The following is a 16,109-nucleotide window of genomic DNA, read 5'->3' on the forward strand; positions in this document are numbered from 1 at the left end:
TCTGTGCATTCAAATTGACATCGATAAAATGCAATTGTGTTCGCTGTCCGTAGCTTATGCTTGCCCATATCATAACCCCACCGCCACCATGGGCCACACTGTTCACAACATTGACATAAGCAAACTGCTCGCCCACATGACGCCATACATGTGGTCTGCAGTTGTGAGGCCGGTTGGACGTTCTGCCAAATGTTCTAAAACAATATTGGAGGAGGCTTATGGTAGAGAAATTAACATTACATTGAGACATCTGTGGAATTGTGTTGTGGGACAAAACTGCACATTTTAGAGTGGCCTTTAATTGTCCCCAGCACAAGGTGCACCTGTGTAATGATCATGCTGTTTAATCAGCTTCTTGATATGCCACACCTGTCAAGTGAATGGATTATCTTGGCAAAGGAGAAATGCTCACTAACAGGAATGTAAACAAATTTGACTCAAAATTTAAGAGAAATTATGTAGGTAATTTCTGAGATCTTTTATTTCAGATCATGAAACATGGGACCAAGACTTCACATGTTGCGTTTCTATTTCTGTTCAGTGTAGCATTACAACTTCACCGAATTACAGAAGTATATGCTAGACATCATAGTTTATTTTGCAGCAAAAAATAACATTACTGAACGGTTCTCAAGAGTTGAAAATAACAGATCTGTTCCCGAATAATTGTTCTTTTAGTTTGTAAATATGCAGTAGGTTGTGTAGATAAATAGAAAATAAATCCCATTTAATCCCTTTTTAGAATGAAATATAAGGCAGCAATATGTGACAACTGTGCACAGGATGTGAGGACTTTCATTATGCAGTGTAGGAGTTATACTGGTTGATAATTCACTCATTGTTAGGGGAAAATATTAAGCTGCCAAGCCTCTGGACCCCTCATTCAATAATGAAAAACACAATCATATATGTTATTGTTACAATAACAATTTTAAACATATATGGTTGCAATGGGAGGAGTATGACCTGTTATAAATGTACGGAGGCTTGTTGTGCAATGACACTGAAAGCCTTCGTCGAACAATGTTATTTTCCTGCTTAGTAGTTTTCTCTCCATATTATATACATCTACGATAAGAGTTAAAAACGTTACAGAGGCATAAAAATCATACCCTTTCCCCTGCCCCCCCCCCCCGTCCCCCCCCCGTCCCCCGTCCCCTACCCTCAAATGAAAGCTAACAGTCTGCACTTTAAATACATAGTCATTGTATCATTTCAAAATCCAAAGTGCTGGAGTACTGAGCCAAAACAACAAAATGTTTGTCTAAGTCCCAATACTTTGTGCTCACTGTAACTTTAAAAAAACAAATAAAACAACACCTCACAACACGCCTCTCTCCTATCTAACACAGTTAACCTAGTTAAGGCATATGTATATGTAGTAATGTATATATGTGTGTAAATCTGTAATGTCTATGTTCATGTTTTAAAATGTATGTATATTGTAGTCTTTTTGTCTGTAATGTTTTTTTCATTACGTGTCGGACCCCAGGAAGAATAGCCGTCGCCAATAAAATCTATACATCCGATACATCCTTTAAAATGAATGACATATACCCATTGATTCTTGATTAGTATAACTTATAAAAACATCTTGACTTAGTCAAAACTGTAACTAGGCAACTCAGGAACATTCAATGTCTACTTGGTAAGCAACTGTCCTGTTGAACAACCTGGTCTCAGAGCATGTTGTGTTATTCTGTACGTGAATCCGTGACACTCCATTTAGTGTGATATGTTACTTTTCGAATGGCATGAATGAATTTTGTACATTTTTGTACATTTTGTATTTTATGTTATGAATTTGCAAAAAGTACAATACGTTACATATGTTATCAATTTGCACAACATATGGTATGTTATGAAATCTAGCTAGGTGGCTCGGTGTCTAACGTTAGCTAGCAGGCTAACGTTAGCTAGGCTAGGGGTTAGTGTTAGGGTTAAGTTTAGAAGTTAGGTTAAAGGTTTAAGGTTAGGGTTAGGGGAAGGGTTAGCTGAAAGGGTTAAGGTTTGGGTTAGGGGAAGGGGAAGGGTTAGCTAACATGTTAAGTATTTGCAAAGTAGCTAAATAGTTGTAAATAGTAGAAAACTTGCTAATTAGCTAAAATGCTAAAGTTGTCCTTCGTGAGATTTGAACTTGCAACCTTTCAGTTCCAAGACGTTCACGTTATGCACCCCCCACCCCAACTAACCACACCAAACATAACATATCATACTAATTTGAGTGTTGTGGATTTACATTTACCAAGTTACGTCTAGTCTATGAGGCCAGGCTTTGCTGACAAAGCAAGAGAAAAATTGGTGATGCTCAACCAAATTTCGAAATTGCACTTTGTATATTCTACTATTCTACCATCACCCTTCCTAAATAACCCTTGAGGAACCCTCTTTTCTTAGTGTGTACATGTAGGCAAATGTACATGTCCATACAGCCTCATATGCTAAGATATTCTTAGGCCCTAGCAGTGTTTTTGTGAAAGAGGCTAAAGAAAGTCGTAGATATGAAATTCATTCTTAATCTTCTTTTTTAAGTTGATGACTGCACTTTCCTTCCTGACATGATCAATACATTCCGCTTTCTTTGGGTATCTTGTATGTCCACAAGAGGGCAGCATCCTCAAAGTTATGGACCGAGCTTGGGAAACCCTGCTTTAAACTAGTTAGCTTGCCATGCATGTTTCAAATGTGACAAATATAAATGATATCAGAAAAGCAGAAATGAGTTTGATGAGTGTGGGCGCTGTCATAATAGGTAGTGCTCAGCGAGTACACTGTACGTGTACAATGTACAGTATACTACAGATGATCAGAAAGCTATTGCCACCAGCCGTTCAGTATTTCAGATTACCTCCAGAGTCAGTTGGCAGGCCGGATGGTTTCCTTCTTTCACTGGCATTTTATAAGGTAACCATTCCTTTGACCAGTTAACTCTAATGTACTGTACATCATTTTCACTGATTAGGTTGAATGGGTACTAAAGCTGTGTGTGTGTTAGCACGCGTGTGTGTCTATGTGCATGTGTGTGTGTGTGTGTGTGTGTGTGTGTGTGTGTGTGTGTGTGTGTGTGTGTGTGTGTGTGTGTGTGTGTGTGTGTGTGTGTGTGTGTGTGTGTGTGTGTGTGTGTGTGTGTGTGTGTGTGTGTGTTATATAGGCCTCAGCAGATCACCACCACCTTCTTCACAGCACGTTGTTTTCCTCTCGTCTCCTCATCTCTCCGCCTGTGTGGAAGTTGTGTGGGCACCCTCTGGATTGCCTCACTGCCGGAGCATGCCGGACCCTGTTATCCAGCTATCCATCTGTGTTATTGATTTTTTTTTCTCTCCCTCTTTGTAGAGTTTCGTCTTTCCTCCACTCTCCGCTCTTTTCAGAGGAGTGATGGAGAGAGAGCGAGAGAGGATGGCTAAGCATGGGGGTAGGGCAGGGATCTGAAAGCTTGCGGAAGGGGTGGTTGGGGAATGGAGAAGTGGTGGGGGTTCTGAGGATAGGGGAGGTTAGGGGTTGAGGGGGGTGGGGCGCGTGCAGCCTGGACTGTTCATGAGCGGAGAGCGAGAGAAGAAGAGAGAGAGAAGAAGAGAGAGAGAGGTGCTCTTGAAGTGTTGGAGCTTTTTTTCTCTCTCCACTCTCTCAGGGGAGCAACCCTCCTCCTCCCTCCACTCCTCCCTCCTCCTCCTCTCCTCCTGCTCTGAGGCGCCTCTGGTGCACACGCTCCACTCAGCAACCACCCCCCATCCCCTCCTCCTCCTACACTCCTCCCTCCTCTTCTCCTCCTCTGCCCGCCTGCCGTCTCCAGTCCCGGGGGGGCCCAGCAGCGCTGCTATTGCAGCTGTGATTTGCGGGAGATTTGTCTAAGTGAGAAGCAATTAGTGTGCCGGGGCCTGCTAATGTATAAATGCTCTGGCCTACCCCACACGCCCCAGCCCCGCCATTTGGCAATCGCCAGGGCAGGGCACCGCCCACTCCCTCCTTCCCTCTCTCCCCTCCATCTTTTTCATCTGCAGCAGTCAGCGCGCTCACACTCGCCTTCAGCTGACCCAATGCTGACCCCATGCTCGCTGATTCTATTAGCCAGATAATTAGCCCGCTGTAGGTGTGTACAAAACTATTGGGCCGTCTCTGACTCTGAACACCTTTTTTTGCATCATGTGATGCGTTTTGTATCATCATGATGATTTGGCCAGTGATACTGCATCTTGAAAGTCCAATATATTGAAAACTTGACTGCTGACATGAAAAAAAAAGCACAATTATTTTGGGGTGAATTTGACCTGTTATTGCGATGACTGTGATATGTGGTTGTTTTAGTTGAATGCACTGACTGGATGAGAGTGTCTACTATGTTACTAAAATGCCAAATATATTGTAAAAAAAACTTGACTGCTGACATGGAAAACATTTTGGGACTGTATTAACAGTGGACTAATGAAAAAATTACAAAAAAAATGTTTGAGTAGATACTCCCTTTAAGAAAAGACAAGTGTGAGTGCAAGAAAGTTTATCAGTATTTAGTTTTATAAAATGTTTTACTAAGTACATACATAGAAGGACATACACATGACAGAGATGTGGTTGTGAGAAGCGACAGGGCTGATTCCATTCTGTTCCGCGTGCTCTGAACTTCAGAGGAATTCTTGGTGTTTCCTACCACCAATCTCCCACCTACACCCTACGCCCTACAGCCTACGCCTGTTTCCACTGTCAGGTATCAGCAGGCATCAATGGCAAAATAGTTGGTGAGTGAGTGGCAGCACAGTTTCACACACATGCGCACTCGCAAGCACGCAGGCACGCGCGCGCACACACAGAGTGAGTCGCCATGGAACAGTGGTGGGCGAGAGGATTCCCTTTGAAACCTGTGGTGTAGATATATGTGAGGGCGAGGGGGTTCCGTATGATGCAACTTTCAGTTCATCTACTACACCGATGTCAACTTTGCCCTTTTCTGATCACTCGCCTTTTACTCCGGGAGAGCTGAGCTAAAAGAAGCCTGAGTGAGATGTGGGTGGTTTGGAGCGAGGTGCTGGTTAATTAACCTTTTACTGCAGTGGGCTAAATCAGGGTCAGACAAGGTATTTCTTGGTAGTTTAAAATAAATCTACTTTGAAACAAAAGTATACATCTCACACACATGGTTATGGGCTTAAGAAAAGAAGACACCTGTACCATGTCAGATCTAGAGTTGAAATGTTTAAAGAAAATCTGCCCTCTTTAAAAGACAAGCGGATTTGTAAGCAGAGAGTATAGACTATTCAAGCAGGCCTGAGTTAAGGAGCGAGAGGGATGCCTAGAAGACTAGCTCCATCATTTGAACCTTTACAAACTACCAGCATGAGGAAATTGGAGGTCGTTTTTTTAAGTTGGGGTCAATTCCATTGGACTTCAGGCGATTGTAGGAACTAAACTGAAATTCCAATTCCAATTTTCCTCAACACTTCTCCCTGACAAATTTTTTAAAATAGTAATTGTAATTTCTGTTTAGTTCCTAATTTGAAATGGAATTGAGTCCATCCCTGGTATTCACTGAGTCATATCCCTTAGATTGGGTTAATGATTTTTGAGCAAATGTCAAACCGAACACAATGCATCATCACCACTTGTACATTTTACATTGGCACATCCAATATTTTGTAAAGGTTTCTGCCCAGTGACATAGTGGTAAAAATATAGGTGGGTTTACACTGACCGCCTTTCACTGTGAAGAAAATAATGGTCCCATTTTCCCGTAAATAAGGTACGCAAACGGCAATGACTTTGTTTATGTTTGTTTAATTAAGTGTGTTTACCCTCCACTGCACCACTGCTCTTGCCATTGGACCTGGATTGTACAGTAGAATCTTCTTCACTCCTGCATGAAACAATTCTATAGTAAACTGCAGTATACAGTAGAATACTATACTACATACTGTACTGTAGTATTCCGAGATTATTTGTATTACTTACTATATTATGTTGTAGTATACTGTAGAATCCACAAAAAACACTGTAGTAAATACTACAGTAATGTCCACAAAAGCACTACAGTCCCCCAAAACACTACACTTTTTAAACAATAGTGAATATTACAGTATTTAATTTGCATATACCCTGCCCATTCCCCTCCCCCATATCGCAATTTTTGCCACGCATCAGAGAGAAACCCACAAAACAAGTATAGACCATATGTAAGTATCCATCCAGACCCCAGTCCTACCTTCCTACTTACCTACTGGTTGCTCTCTTAGTATTTCTCCAGTGTGTTTCCTGAAAGAAAAATCCTACACTTCTATGTCAAAGATTATAAAACAAAAACACTGCAGTAAACACTACAGTAATGTCTGTGTCACGCCCTGACCTTAGAAAGCTTTTTATGTATCTATTTTGGGTTTGGTCAGGGTGTGATTTGGGTGGGCATTCTATGTTCTGTATCTCTAGGTTTTGTATTTCTTTGTTTCTGGCCGAGTGTGGTTCCCAATCAGAGGCAGCTGTCTATCGTTGTCTCTGATTGGGGATCATACTTAGGCAGCCCTTTTCCCTCTTTCTGTGTGGGATCTTGTTCTTTGTTTGTGTGCAGGTAGTTTGCACAACGAAGCTATTTGGTCGTTGTATTCTTTATTGTTTTTCTTTTCTAAAGTTTCACTTCGTCAATAAATTATGTGGAACTCAAAGAACGCTGCGCCTTGGTCTCATCCTTCCGACGACACCCGTTACAGTCTGCAAAAACACTACATTAAATACTACAGTATACTAGAGTCTGCAAAAGCACTACAGTGAATAATACACTACAGTACAGTCCGCAAAAACAATACAGTAAATACTACAATCCGCAAAAGCTCGACAGTAAATACTATAGTAGACTACAATGTGGGGTTTCTTGGTTATTTCCATTCACCATGGATATGTACTGTATGTGTTTGACATGATATCTGCCACATGCCACATCCATTAACACATGCTAGTCTGTTCCCATATGCTTGGGCTCCACTGATCTATAATTCAGTGGTGGCAGATGTCCCCCATGCATCATTCATGAGTGCCATTCCATTCCACGCTGAGCGGGAGAGCCATCGCACCCTCGTCGCGGTTAGAGGGTCCCCTCTTTGCTGACCCTCGAGTGCACCTCACCTCAATGGGACAACCCAAAAACAACCTCCCCCATGCTTCTCCAGGATGATCTGTTCCATAGAAGCGGCCATGACACAATGAGAGATGACCCACTGAGCAGGTTTGGGGAACACATTGTGGCACAGATTTGTAGTATATTGGGCAGACCAGTCTGTAAGTGTGGCAAAAATAAGGAGAACAGCAGCTTATAAAACATTAAATAACAATGCAATTGAAACAGAATCATGGAAATACCACTAATTACAGCCGTCAACTGCCCTAATACATTTTCAGGCAAGTAAAGCAAGAAGCAGTTTCACTCAATACAGATCTCTAGTAAATCGCAAATCCTAAGAGAGTGTGAGAGCACTGTAATGGAAAACTGTCAATTATACGGAAATTTGGGGAATTATCAACAGTAAAATACTCTGAAACGTTTTACTGCAGCATACTGTAAACGATGGTGCATTGTGGGAAAATGTTGTGGGCAGGGTAAGAATTTCTGTATTGTGAATGGTACTGTAATTCCACCCCACAGAATACAGTACCTTATCGTATCTTTGGAGCGCCAAAAAAACCTTCGACCACAGTGGGTGAATGGTATTATTGTTTCTGGCTCATTAACATATTTTGAGGCGTGCTTTGTAAGAGGCTGTATTTGTTGCACCGGTGAGTGAGAATGCTGTACTAATTTAACTCTTATATGGTCATAGTGCCCTGTCAATTTATATAGGGGACAGATTGGAGCGGCAGCAAGTCTAAAACCTTAATCGCTTGAGCATTTTGCTGTGTTGTTTTGCTCTGTTTTGCTCTGCAGTGGCTTCCTGTTTGCAAGCCTTTATTAAGGCCTCTGGAAGTGCAAGTGATATAAAACACCAAATATTCATTAATATACTGTAATGTGTAAACACTTTACCTAACAGCCAACCTGCTTGCACCAATCTCTTGTAATTACAGTAAAATACTGTGAAGTACAAACCCCTCCCCTTCATTCATTCATTTGTTTCCGATTACGGTAGCATTTACTCTTTTACAGTATAATAGTCAGTTTACTGTGTGTCATTACACTGTACTTGCTTTGATACCGTATTTATATTACAGTAGGTGTACTGTAATATGAAATACAGAATTTTACTTGCCACCGAGTTGTCTATAAGCTACTGTCAAATTCACAGTAAACTCTTTACACTGAGTGTATAGTGATTGAGAGGGAGGGGGCGTACTCGGGTGCTTAAATCATACCTGTACCTGGAGGGGATGGCATGGTGTAGTGCTACTCTGAATGCTGCTGCCTGTGGGATGACGCAGGCAGGCACTGTAGATCAAGCCGCTGCCAAGCCGCCCCACCGCTCGCAAAATGGCAACCTGACAGTAGAGAGTAGACGATTTTCATGACGTCTGTGCCGCTAACCGCAGTAACAGGAGATCACGGGAGAAATACGCACTGCCCCCCAGTTAGGAGAGGATGGTATTCATGCTGCCACATGCTACGGCTGGGATCAGGATGACATGAACTCCTCACACACCTACAGTACTGTGTGGCCTAGGGAGGACCCTCATCTCAGACTGGAGAGAGTCCCTCACAAGACTGTTAGTGCCATGCATCATTTGTGTGTTCTCTGTGGGTCACACATCATGTTTGGGTCACACATCATTTGGATTGTCCAGATAGTCCCTCTGTAGATGCTCTGAGCCGTTACTGTTTACTGTTTTTACTAATGACCTTCCACTGACCTTGAATATAGTCTGTGTGTCTATGTACGTCGACGACAACGGTATACACGTCGGCTACGGCAGTAAAATAACTAACTAACACCCTTAACACAGTCCGTTTTAGAATAGGTAACTAGCAATAGGCTGGTGCTAAATAAAAAGTAGTGTTTTTTGGGACAAATCACTCGCTCAACCCTAAACCTCATCTAGATCTATTATTGAATAATGTGGCAACTGAGCAAGTTGAGGAGACTAAACTGCTGCGTGTAACCCTAGATAGCAAGCTGTCCTGGTCAAAACTGTATACACTCAATGGTCTCTAAAATTGGAAGAGGTCTGTCCATGGTAAGGTGTTGGTCTGCTTTCTTGACATCTCAGTCGACCAGACAGGTCCTACAGGCCCTAGTTTTGTCACACATGGACTAATGCCCGGTTGTGTGGTCATGTGCAGCAAAGAAGGACATAGGTAAGTTGCAGTGGGTCCAAAACGGAGCAGCACGTATTTCACGGAGATGTACACAGAGGGCGAATGTAAGTAACATGCATGTCAGTCTCTCCTGGCTCAAAGTTGAGGAGAGATTGACTGCATCACTATTGGTCTTTGTGCGAGGTGTTGATGTGTTGAAGGTACCGAACTGTCTGTTCAATCAGTTGGCACACAGTTTGGACACTCATCGGTACCACACAAGACATGCAACCAGAGGTCTCTTCACAGTCCTCAGGTCCAGAACAGAGGCTGTGAAACACACAGTATTAAATAGAGCCATGACTACATGGAACTCTCTGCCACCCCAGGTAACTAAATCTAGCAATAACACCAGATTCAAGAAACAGATCAAAAACACCTTACTGCACAAAGGGGACTGTGAAGAGACACAGTACATTTGTATGTAGTTTGTATTGTATTTTGCATTGTGTTATGTATTGTATTATGTAGCGATGTGATATGTATAATTGTGATACAACTTTGATATAGGGTTGTCTCAACTGGCTATCTTGGGATGAATGTATTAGCTGTGGGTCACTCTGGGATGGGAGCACCTGCTGAATGGCTATTTATGTATTTATGTATTTTATTTGTTGTGTTTTGATTCCTGTTTGGACCCCAGGAAGAGTAACCACTGCCTCGACAGGAACTAATTGGGGATCCTAATAAATGCTAAATACTATATACCATAAGGGTTAAAAACAAATTTACTTTGAAAGAAAAGTATAATCGTGTAGTAACCAAAAAACTTTTAAACAAATCAAAATATATTTTAGATTTTAGATTATTCAAAGTAGCCACCCTTTGCCTTGATGACAGCTTTGCACACTCTTGGCATTCTCTCAACCAGCTACATGATTACTACATGATTCCATATGTGTTATTTCATAGTTTTGATGTATTCCCTATTATTCTACAATGTAGAAAATAGTAAAAATAAAGAAAAATCCTTGAATGAGTAGGTGTGTCCAAACCTTTGACTGGTACTGTAAATAAAAATAATATCTAAAGAAACCCAAACACTCTCACACATTCCTAGAGTATATCATAAGCAAATCCAGTGTAAGTCAATGGCGAGTGAGGCCTGCTACAGCAATCAATCAATCAAATGTATTTATAAAGCCCTTCTTGCATCAGCTGATGTCACAAAGTGCTGTACAGAAACCCAGCCTAAAACCCCAAACAGCAAGCAATGCAGGTGTAGAAGCATGGTGGCTAGGAAAAACTCCCTAGAAAGGCCAGAACCTAGGAGGAAACCTAGACAGGAACCAGGCTATGAGGGGTGGCCAGTCCTCTTCTGGCTGTGCCAGGTGGAGATTATAACAGAACATGGCCAAGATGTTCAAATGTTCATAGATGACCAGCAGGGTCAAATAATAATAATCACAGTGGTTGTCGAGGGTCACTTCCTGGAGTAGCTCAAACTGCGCATGTTACATATGTCTCCATGACATGCCATCTTACACAACTTCGTTTGGTTTCAATGCGCTTTTGAGTCTTCACATAGGAATGAATGGTGTCAAGTGATCGCATTCTCCCTCTTTCTCTCCCTCTCTCACAAACACACGTGTGTACACACATACCACAGACATCAAAGTACACCTGTGTGTTTGTATGTCTGTGTTATGTGTGTGTGAGAGAGGGACTTGATTCATTGAAATGTGTATTAAACAATTACTCAATGTGTCGAAAGACTAAATGCCTTGCAAAAGTATTCAGACCCCTTAGTCAACTCAGGTAGCCTGTGTAGCCAAGGTGAATTATTTTCTCAGTGTCTGGAGTAAAGTATACTGAAGCAGATTTTGCCTGTGCTTAGCCCTAACCCGTTTCTTTTTATCCTGAAAAACTCCCGAGGTCAAGCATACTCATACCATGCTGCATCCACCACCATGCTTGACAATAAGGAGGCAGTTACTCAGTGACGTGTCGTGTTGGATTTGTCCCATACATGGATTTGCATTTAGGCCAGTGTATTCCTTTGCCATGTTTTGTTGTTGCAGTATTACATTGGTGCCTTGTTGCATACAAGATGCATGTTTTGGAATATTTGTGTTCTTCTTTTCGCTCTGTCATTTAGGTCCCTATTGTGAAGTCACTACAATGTTGTCCATTTTAATCCCACTTTGTAACACAATAACAATTTATTTAAATCCTGTAGTAAAACAAAAACTCACTGCAGTACAATATACTGTATATATAAAAACTGGAGACAAGCGATTTGGCCAATTTAATAAAGTGTCTTCAGAATTGTCCATCAGTACGCTCAGAGAACAAAGGTATTAAAGGAAATAATACATTTCCGTTATGGACATGAATGGGTTAGCTGACTTATTTTTTGGGATAAGTTACTGTATATATGAATGGACAAAGCCAGCGATCACTTCACACCATTCATTCCTATGTGAAGACTCAAAAGCGCATTGAAACCAAACAAAGTTGGATAAGATGGCATGTCATGGAGACATACTGTAACATGCGCAGTTTGAGCTACTCCAGGAAGTGACGTTGCAGGCTATCTCAATGCTGCCCCCTCTCATTGAGTAACTCATTGAGTAACTCAAGTTGACTCAAGTTGAGGGGTAACTTGAAGTAACCTCAAGTAACTCAAGTAACTCAACTCAAGTTGAAGGCCGACTGGGGTACAGCAGGCTACCATTAGCAACTCAACTATCCTTTGAACTTCTTCTGTGTGCGATTTTAATAATCTGTTCAAGGTTATATTGTGGTATATGACAGGCTATTATTGGTACCTCGTCTGTCTTGTTTTTACATGAAGACTGACCATGAAGATTGTCCAATCCATTCATTATAAGGGGGATCCTGTTTTCTGCAAACAATGCCTGGTGGTTGGCCTTGAACCTCCGTGGCTTCAATTCTTCTTATTTTTTCTCCCAAATCAAATAAACAACATAGATTGTGTATCTCACTGAAATGTATATAGATAAACATTTAGTGGTTGCAGATCCAATTGGCTCTCACTCAAACTTCAACCAAAAGATTTCCCTCTATTCCTGCAGTTCCATTTCCAGTTCCGTAAGTCCTATGACTGTTCAATACAAGACCTGGCCATCATACCATGTATCTAACTCAGCAGTAAACTGAGAACAGGCCTTAATCGGCACTGCGGGTTGGCTGAGGGACGGGAGGTCCATGGTTTTGTCACAAATGGCCCAGAAAATGCTAATATCGGTACCATGACTTGAATGGGATTTGTGCCAAAAATACTAAAATGCTGGGTTATTGACAGGTTAGAACCTGAGGGCACCTGCAGGATGTTACGCTGGAGGGCGGTTACTGCCGCCTGCCTGGGAGAGAAGGATGGAGGGAGAGAGGGAGGACGGGAGGAGATGTGGCATGGAGAGAGTGGAGAGGGAGAAATAGTAGGAATGTAAAAAAAATGAGACAGAGAGAGGGATAATTCAAGTGGGAAGAAGAGACCAGGATGGAAAGAGAGAGAGACAGAGAGAGAAAGAGAGATACAAACAAGAGTGCATATAGGATTGAAAAGCACCATTAGTTAGCTGCAGCGATAAAGCGTCAGCTAGCTCCACCGTCTTAGTCAAATGTCTTAGTCACCCACATGCATCCTGTGCGGTGGGCAGGTGCAGCTGTGGGTCATTCGCCCTGGAAAAGGTAGAGTGGGTCAGGAGGTGATTGTCCACGCCGAGGACCCTTTCATTTATCATCAGATAGTGCTGACCTCACCGTGACCCTCACACAGATCAATACACTCTCCTTAAACGTTCATTTGTCCTCGTTTGTCCTCGTTTGCCGTCTTCTGATTCAATTGCAAACCTAAACATGTATTTTCAGCTCAGATTGGATTGGTTAGAACCATTTACACCACTCAATATCCTTTAAATCTCTAGGCAATTATTGGAATATTGGAATTTGAGTGGGATGATTGAATCCTTAACCTCTTACGCTTGTGGGAATTGGCCTATATGGATAGGGCTAAATTGAAATGTTCCTTACAGAAGAAATATGGAAAGCATATGCATAACTATGGCAGCAATTAAAAGGGATCAGTTTGGAGATTATGGGGAAATTATTAGACTAAAGGTGAGGACATAACAGTTCCACTGACACAAGACTGAATCCAAACATTATACTGTTGATTTTATGTGCATTTTACATTTACTGTACCTTTCGCTGCGTTTGTTGATAACGAAATCTGAAAATTCTTTGGATACATTCAGTAACATGAAAATAATATTATGGGAACCTTTGGGTAGGTGCAACATAAGACAAAAAAATGACAAGTGTTTGAGTGAGAGGTCTAACTGGTGTTTCCAAGTGGCTACACACCTCTCCAAAGTTTGCACAGTTCCTACGTAATATCAATGCACCTTTATGAGTCAAAGAAGAGTTTTCAACTATAAGGTGTTTTTCTTTTGTGCCGTTGAGGAATTAGAGCAAGCACACCTTTAGTTGTTTTGAACACAGCCCTGCATCCCAGCCATCACACAATTACTGTTGTAGTTTATGCAATCCAAAAACAATCCATTATAAATCGCAATTTGGGTCAAGTGGGCATAATTTGAAAGCTCGTTCGATGACTAGATAAATGATAGAATATGATCTTACAGTATTAAGTATCACAAGGCAATTCAGATAAGCAGATGGTAATTTTGGTGCGCATAAAATGGAGCCATGAGTGCATTCAGAAGTGCAGCCTGGGGAAAATTTTCTTCACAATACTACAAACAGGCTCATTCTGTTCAGGACAACCCAGGGTACAATGCCATGTAATCTTGTAAATGTACGTCAAACATAGTGATCATAAATGTTGACACTGTATATTACATGAGTTTTATGGCATGGCAATGTGAAGTGCACATTTGGACTGGGCGTTTGTCTTGCTTGATTGACATCAAGCAGTATTTATTATAATCCTCAACGTCTCATCTTTCAAAATACAGAGAGTCCTTGTAATTTACACCTTCTCTCACTCAGACAACAAAAATCTTTCAGAAGTTGTCCAATTAGCGGGAGGGATGGGGGCAACTCCTTGTCATGCGCGGTGCTCAAGTTCAGAACGGCTGTCAGTCAAAACCCATACAGAGCTGTGAAGTGGAGACCCTGAACTCTGACGACATGTACAGCCACTGCATTCCAATTTAGGCACTTGTCAATGTCTAAATCTTCCATTTTCAACCCGTATATGGGTACGACAGGTCCAACGCTGACGTTTTTATCTCAATATCAAACTATTTTGGGGTACCTGTCACGTTCCTGACCTATTTCTGTTAGTTTGTTATATGTGTTAGTTGGTCAGGACGTGAGGTTGGGTGGACATTCTATGTTTTCTGTTTCTATGTTGGTTTATGGGTTGCCTGGTATGGCTCTTAATTAGAGGCAGGTGTTTGGCGTTCCTCTAATTAAGAGTCATATTTAGGTAGGTGTTTTCACAGTGTTCGTTGTGGGTGATTGTCTCCTGTGTTTGTGTATGTCGTTGCGCCACACGGGACTGTTTTCGGTTTGTTTGTTCAGTGTCATTTATGGGTAGGCTTTTTTCCCTGTTCGTGCGTTCTCGTGTGTTATGTGAGTCCGTTGTCTAGGTCTGTCTACACCGTTTATTTGTTTTGTAATTTATTCAAGTGTTTTCGTTTCGTCCTCGTTTTTTTTGTTTAATAAATCATGTCGTTCCAAAACGCTGCGCCTTGGTTCAATCCATGTTCCTCCTCTTCTAATGAAGAGGAAGAGGAAAGCCGTTACAGAATCACCCACCAATCCAGAACCAAGCGGCGTGAGTTCGAGCAGGATTCTACACAGGTATCATGGACTTGGGAGGAGATATTGGACGGGAGAGGTCCATGGGCACAGCCGGGAGAATATCGCCGTCCCAAAGCTGAGCTGGAGGCAGCGAAAGCAGAGAGGCGGTGGTATGAGGAGGCAGCTAGGAGACGTGGCTGGAAGTCCGAGAGGAGACCTCAAAAATTTCTTGGGGGGGGGGGCTAAGAGGTAGTGGGCCAAGGGCAGGTAGGAGACCTGCGCCCACTTCCCAGGCTTACCGTGGAGAGCGGGAGTACGGGCAGGCGCCGTGTTACGCAGTAGAGTGCACGGTGTCTCCTGTACGAGTGCATAGCCCAGTGCGGGTAGGGCTAGATTGGGCATTGAGCCATGTGTCATGAGGCCGGCTCAACGCGTCTGGTCTCCAGTGCGTCTCCTCGGGCCGGCTTACATGGCACCAGCCTTAAGCATGGTGTCCCCGGTTCGCCTACATAGCCCGGTGCGGGTTTTTCCACCTCCCCGCACTGGTCGGGCGACGGGGAGCATTCAACCAGGTAAGGTTGGGCAGGCTCGGTGCTCAAGGGAGCCAGTACGCCTTCACGGTCCGGTATTTCCGGCACTACCTCCCCGCCCCAGCCCAGTAACCCCAGTGCCTACACTACGCACCAGGCTTCCAGTGCCTCCAGTTCCGGCACCGCGCACTAAGCCACCTGTGCATCTCCTAAGTCCTGTGCACACTGTTGTTTCTCCCCGCACTCGTCCTGAGGTGCGTGCCCTCAGTCCGGTACCACGCACCAGGCATATAGTGCGCTTCGAGAGGTCAGTGTGCCCTGTCCCTGCTCCCCGCACTAGGCTTGAAGTGCGTGTCCTCAGTCAGGTGCCTCCAGTTCCGGCACCACGCACCAAGCCTACAGTGCGTCTCAGCCGGCCAGAGTCTGCCGTCTGCCCAACGGCGCATGAACTGCCTGTCTGCCATGAGCCTGCAAAGCTGCCCGTCTGCCATGAGCCTACAGAGCCTTCCGCCAGACAGGAGCAGCCAGAGCCTTCCGCCAGACAGGTGCAGTTTGAGCCATCCGTCTCCGCAGCGCCATCTGAGCCA

This window comes from Salvelinus fontinalis, chromosome 31 (assembly GCF_029448725.1).
Source record: "Salvelinus fontinalis isolate EN_2023a chromosome 31, ASM2944872v1, whole genome shotgun sequence".
NCBI classification, from domain to species: domain Eukaryota; kingdom Metazoa; phylum Chordata; class Actinopteri; order Salmoniformes; family Salmonidae; genus Salvelinus; species Salvelinus fontinalis.